Source organism: Ambystoma mexicanum, chromosome 11 (assembly GCF_040938575.1).
Source record: "Ambystoma mexicanum isolate Mex_15411 chromosome 11, UKY_AmexF1_1, whole genome shotgun sequence".
Taxonomy (NCBI): domain Eukaryota; kingdom Metazoa; phylum Chordata; class Amphibia; order Caudata; family Ambystomatidae; genus Ambystoma; species Ambystoma mexicanum.
This window is the reverse complement of record NC_090934.1, coordinates 835,465,228-835,471,227: the sequence shown is the minus strand read 5'-3', so window position 1 is coordinate 835,471,227 and position 6,000 is coordinate 835,465,228.

The following is a 6,000-nucleotide window of genomic DNA, read 5'->3' as shown; positions in this document are numbered from 1 at the left end:
CCAAAAAATGACAATGTCATATTACATGTTGTACATTCATCCATTTGTTATCATGGTAAAAAAAAAACCAAAAAAAAAACATTTTTTTTCTCCCCTCCCTTCTCTTTCTTTTTCCTTTTCCCCACTTATTGTTGCTTTCTCAAAGAAAATGAATCATCTCCTTGTCTGTGTTTAACCCTTGTTCTACTGCTTTAAAGCGGCAAATGAGTCTGGCTTCTTCTTGCCGCAAACGTAATTCTTGATCACCTCCACGTTTGCCCATTGTTATTCTCTTCAGGCCCACGAATCTGATGTCTTTTTTGTTTTGTAGTTGATTATTTTGCCAATGCTGGGACAATGGAAGGTTTTTGTCCAGGCTTCCAATTGCAGATAAGTGTTCTCTGATTCTCGTTCTTAGCTCACGAATGGTACTCCCGATGTATATTAGATTACAGACACATATCACATAGATGACGTATTTGGATCTGCAATTTATTTGTTCATTGTTCCGAGTTTTGATCTCATCTTGGTTTGAGAATTCATCTGTGTCTGGAATCGCGTACTGGGTCATTGTGCAGAAGCCACATTTTCTGAAACCTGGCCTAGGTTGGTGTAATCATGTCTGTGGTCTCATCTCTTCTTTTTCTGGCAGTAACGATGGGCTCAACATCATTTTCAAAGTTTTGGCTTTTCTATAAACCATGGTCGGATAGTCTTGAATATACTTACTTACATGTGGATCCAGTTTCAATAAGTACCAATTCCGTTTCAGAACTTTCTTAATCTCCTTGTTGTTTGCACAGTACATAGTGATAAATTGAATTATTTTATCTGGTTGTCCTTCCTTGGTTCTTTGTAGCAATGTTGATTGCCTTGTCATATTTTGAGCTTTACTCCTAGCGATTGCAATTGCTTTACGAGGGTACCCCCTGACTGTAAAACGATCTGATAGTAAATTACATTCCTTATCAAAATTTACAAGTTCAGTACAATTTCTTTTGGGATGAATGAATTCTCCTTTAGGAATGTTCAAAATGACTGGTTGGTGGTGGCAGCTGGTTGCAAAAAGTGTGGAGTTCATCTCTGTTTCTTTTCTGTAAGTTTTAGTGTACAGTTGGTTATTGGATAACATAAATGGTTAAATCCAAAAAGTTTATTTCAGACCGGCTGCTTAGTCCAGTAAATCCTAAGCCATATTGGTTCTGGTTGACTTGATGTAATAAGGAGTCTAATTCGTCCGCAATTCCATTCCAAACAATGAATACGTCATCGATGTATCTTGACCATTTTATTACCTTCTGGTGTGGGGTTAAAACACAAGGAAGTCACATCTTTTATTATGTGTGAAATAACAGAGCTGTTAGTCACATTTGTACTTTATTTCTTCTTTTTTGTTTTCATTTTATCATTTGTATCAATATGAACAGCCTGGATTTGAGAAAGGCGCAGTCGCCGAAACACGTGTCATCCAAGAAGGGCCTAACCTTTATCAAAGCAAAAAATAAACAAAGAATTATTTTTATCAGAAACAACAGATTTTTTGGAATCTTTCATTTATTCATATTGGCGCAAAGAAGTGCAGGCATTTTTGTGATATTTTATTTATATAGCGCTCGTACACAAGTGTTTCACAAGTGGCCTGATGCGCTACCCTTAGCTTTGCTGTGCATGCGCACGTCTGTGCAGGCAAGGAATGAACTCTCCCCTTACGAAATTGTGATGGGGAGACCCGTGAATTTTTGGAGCACCCCGCAGTTTAGGCATTTGAATGAAATTGAATACCATTTGCTCAGCACTTATTGTAACGTGTTAACTCAAAAACTGCATTTGATTCATAAGCAGGTGCAGGAGGCTCTTCCTGTGAGATAACACTGGCCCAGGGCATTGTCTGCAGCCAGGAGAATGGGTTCTGGTAAAGAATTTTGAAATAAAGTCTTCAATTGCACCGTGTTGGAGAGGGACCTAGTAGATACTCCTGGCAACACAGACTGCAGTCCTGGTGGATGGTCGAAAGGCATGGATCCATGCCACTCACACGAAAAGAATTCCATTCCCGTTGAAAGAGCTGCCTGATCCAGACATCGAAAAAGAAGCACGAGAAAGGGCCTGGGGAAATTGCAACGAGGAAAAGAGGGCCGGAGGTGCCTCCTCAATCTTGCCCAGCTGCGGCTGCATCATCACTTGCTGCATCATCACTTGCTGCATCACAGCCTGGTACTGAGCCTGCATCCGGAAGTGAAACTGTATTATTCATGGATCACACAGTACCTGGAGCGATAAGGAACAACCTACGTTCTCAAAATCGGAAGTGATCTGATTTACATGTTTTGTTTTGCTTCTATTCCCGACATGGATGAATTGGGAATCGGAGGCCTAGGGAAGTGGAGTGTGGGAGCTGTATCAATCTGCATCAACTTGAAAGCTCTGGAACGCAGCGTCCCGGTGCCATCTTTGAAAAGTGAATGGCCTATGTTGATCACCCTGTGCGAAAAAGCGGGGCGCATATGGTACTGACAACTGATGCTTGCTCTAACATTTTGGAGCACTGTGCAGTCTCACAATAAGCTTGCTACTCATTTATAAAGCAGGCTAACGTGAACTGGCCTAGACGCTTTGCTGATTTCTTTGGACGCTTTGCTGTTTAAACGGGTGCTGCTGTGAAGAAATTATTCGCGACGAACATTGTAGAGAGAAGAATTGCAGACAATGCCTATACTTTCTTCTGTTCCCTCCTGCACCAACGCGGATGTCGTTATAGATATAGAGACTATAAAGATGTCTAGAAGGATTTGCTGTAGGAAATTCATTTTAATGATTATAACACTACTTTGCATTCTGAGTACACTGATCCCAGTATTATGGTATCTGGAGAGCGTGCATCCATTAAGTTCTCTTTTGCCTGCTACAAATGTACCTGCCACAGACAATCCAGTCCATGTACTCTCTTATACTCTCCCTCCACTAGAAGAAAGACACAGAAGAGGGTACGACAATATGTTGCTTTTGATCATGAATATGACTCACTCTATTCTGAATAGAACAAATTGCTGGGTCTGCTCCCATTTACCCCAGCATGGCGGGAAAGGAATGGGTTCGTATGTACAGCCATTACCCCTTAATACGGCATGTTATGCATCACTGAGTGCACCATTTTATGGGAAATGGAATAAGAGTGATGCAGGTCAATTAGAAGGAACAAACGGATGAGTTTGAAAGGGTGTTAATGGAAACGGTGGGTTGTTCCATATTTAACAGAGCAAGAGTAATCAAACCAGTGGTAAGACCAGTAGATAGACTTTTTGTGTGTTATAAATAATCTGTAATCACTTTTCACATGAATCCAGTAGGTAACAAGGACGTTGTGCCCCCCTCCTATACTATTAATTACAACCCGAGCACTGTCCCATTTCGCTTACGAAAGAAGGGTTCCTATTCAGTAGGGACATTCACTAGATGCATGAATATTGCAGTACTTGAGAAAGAAGAACAACCAATATATGTAGGTGATCCTGTTTATTTTATATGTGGAGAAAAAGCTTATCTCTTGTTGCCTAGAAATTGGGGAGGGACCTGTTACTTGGGGATCCTTTTCCCTGGTGTATTCCTTTCCAAAACGTCAGACATATCCAAATTATCTAGATCTAGGCCCCAGCAGGATGACGCAGGATTAATTGCGGAGGACATAGCAAAATCATTTATCCCATTTTGGGGGCAAGCCATAAAATCTTGGAATATACGAAGACTGTCCAGGATATTAGAAAAAACGATACATGAAACAACCAAAATATTATATAATATGACACTAGAAGAAAAGGCAGTTAGATTAATGACACTTCAAAATAGAATGGCTCTTGATATAATCTTGGCCGACCGTGGAGGTGTGTGTAAAATCGTGGAGTCAGCATGCTGTGTATTTGTAAGTGACTCCTCCCCTATGATTTTTGAGGCAATCAAGAAATTGCACATTTTGAGTTCTGACATTCAAACCACCACAGGTGGTTGGGAGCTGAATATAAGTTCATGGTTTTGGGAGTTACTGCGCTCATGGGGATGGAAACTAATTGCAATTCTAGTAACATTACTTGGAATCCTCATGACATGTCGTTGCATACACTGCCTGCCAATCGTTTGCTCTAAAATAACAAATGAATGTGTACACATGGTAACAGAAAACAACTTCCAAGTTGGATACGAATGCAAACAATGAAATAGAAACAATGAAAGAAGAAATAGAATCCACAATACAAAGGATCAACACCACTGACCAAGAAGCACTTCTTTCCACCAAAGCGAAGACTACAAAAGAATTTACAACTCCAGTGTACGTATCAAAATTTTCAGTACAAAGCGGTAGGATCAAAAACGCTATTAAGAAACATTGGAAGATCTTTAGTGATGATATAAGAGTTCAACATCTTTTTAAAGCGTCTCTGGTTTTTGCATTTCAGAGAAGCCATAATCTACGAGATGAACTGATGAAAAATAAACTACCTATAAGAGAACCAGCAACGTAAAGGAACATATCCCTGTTTACACTGTGCTAACTGTGGTTTTGTGAACAAAGGCAATACAGTGTACCATCCACATACAGGTGCGAAGATAAAACTGAAGACCTTTGGAACATGTGACAGTACCAACATCATTTATGGGATAAAATGCCCTTGTGTACAATATTATGTAGGTAATTCTACAAGATCAGCTAAAATCCGCTGGAACGAACACCGTCATGCATTAAGAACTGTAACACTAATTCAACGGTAACACATCATTGGTTTAAAAAAGGACACAATGTATCCCAAATAAGATTTGTGATTCTTGAAGTAATTTCGAATAGCAACCCACATGAAGATATAGATCTGAGACTTGATCAAAGAGAAACGTTTTGGATTGAACGATTGGGGTCTCTTACCCCAAATGGAATGAATGAGATCAATTTCCATGGTTATATTTGAATTGGACATCTGTGGCCACAATATGTGTATATATGTGCTAACCAGTATGTGATATGTGCTATTAACAATATGTGACATTACTGACTGTCAGGTTTATGCATACAACTGTACACATTATTTACTCTTGCTATGTTTGTCACGTGGATATGGGAACTGCTGTGTAGGACAATATGATTTACCTTGTTAGGAAAAATGAGGGCTTTGACATATTATTTAACTTTCTCAACTGTACTGTATAAGTGGGCCAGACTACTTGTCCCGAACGTTCCTTAAAACGTTTAGGACCCAGGGTGCCGCTTCGCGACACCAACTTGCCTGGCCTGATAACATACACTTCATAAGCAACCGAAATGCCCAACACAATTGGAATATCTAATCACTGCTAAGTATGCCTGGGTTGCGATGGGAACTCACCGTGGTTACCAAGCACATAAGTGACAGCAACGTGCATTATAATTGCACATTTATTCTTTTTGAATCTATAACTACTATCCCTGAACGCTTATGCTAGTAAGATGCATACACAATTCCCTATTTTCTCTATTAAGCACACCGCTCGTAAACGCGGCGGAACACGATGAGAGTCCCGTTGCTAAGGCAACGAACTCTAAATAGGAAATGGAGCCACGCATGCGGGTTAGCAGCGACGAGTCCTTGAGAAACGAAACCGCTCACACGGACAGGTAAGCAGGGGACATTTACGATCTAGCTACCTCAAACTCAGTAATGTTAATGTGACAATAATTAGGGATCTGTTTATACTGAACAGCTCCTGTAGTTTGCATTACAGCTTCTGAGCCACACAACAAATCAATCCAGCACTTGCTAAAGGAACAACGTTTGAAGGTAACACAGAGTGGGACATTTTCATTCACTCTAAAAATTATGAATCCATTGCCTAGACGCTGATATATTTTTGTTTGTATTACCCTCTCTTGCATATCAAATGCACCGATAACTACATGAAATGTTTGAATTTATGGTATGTGTTTTATTTTTTCCGCAAAACTATATGGTTACATTTATACTGATGTAATATTTTGATCATTTTGAATGTATAGACTAAGAG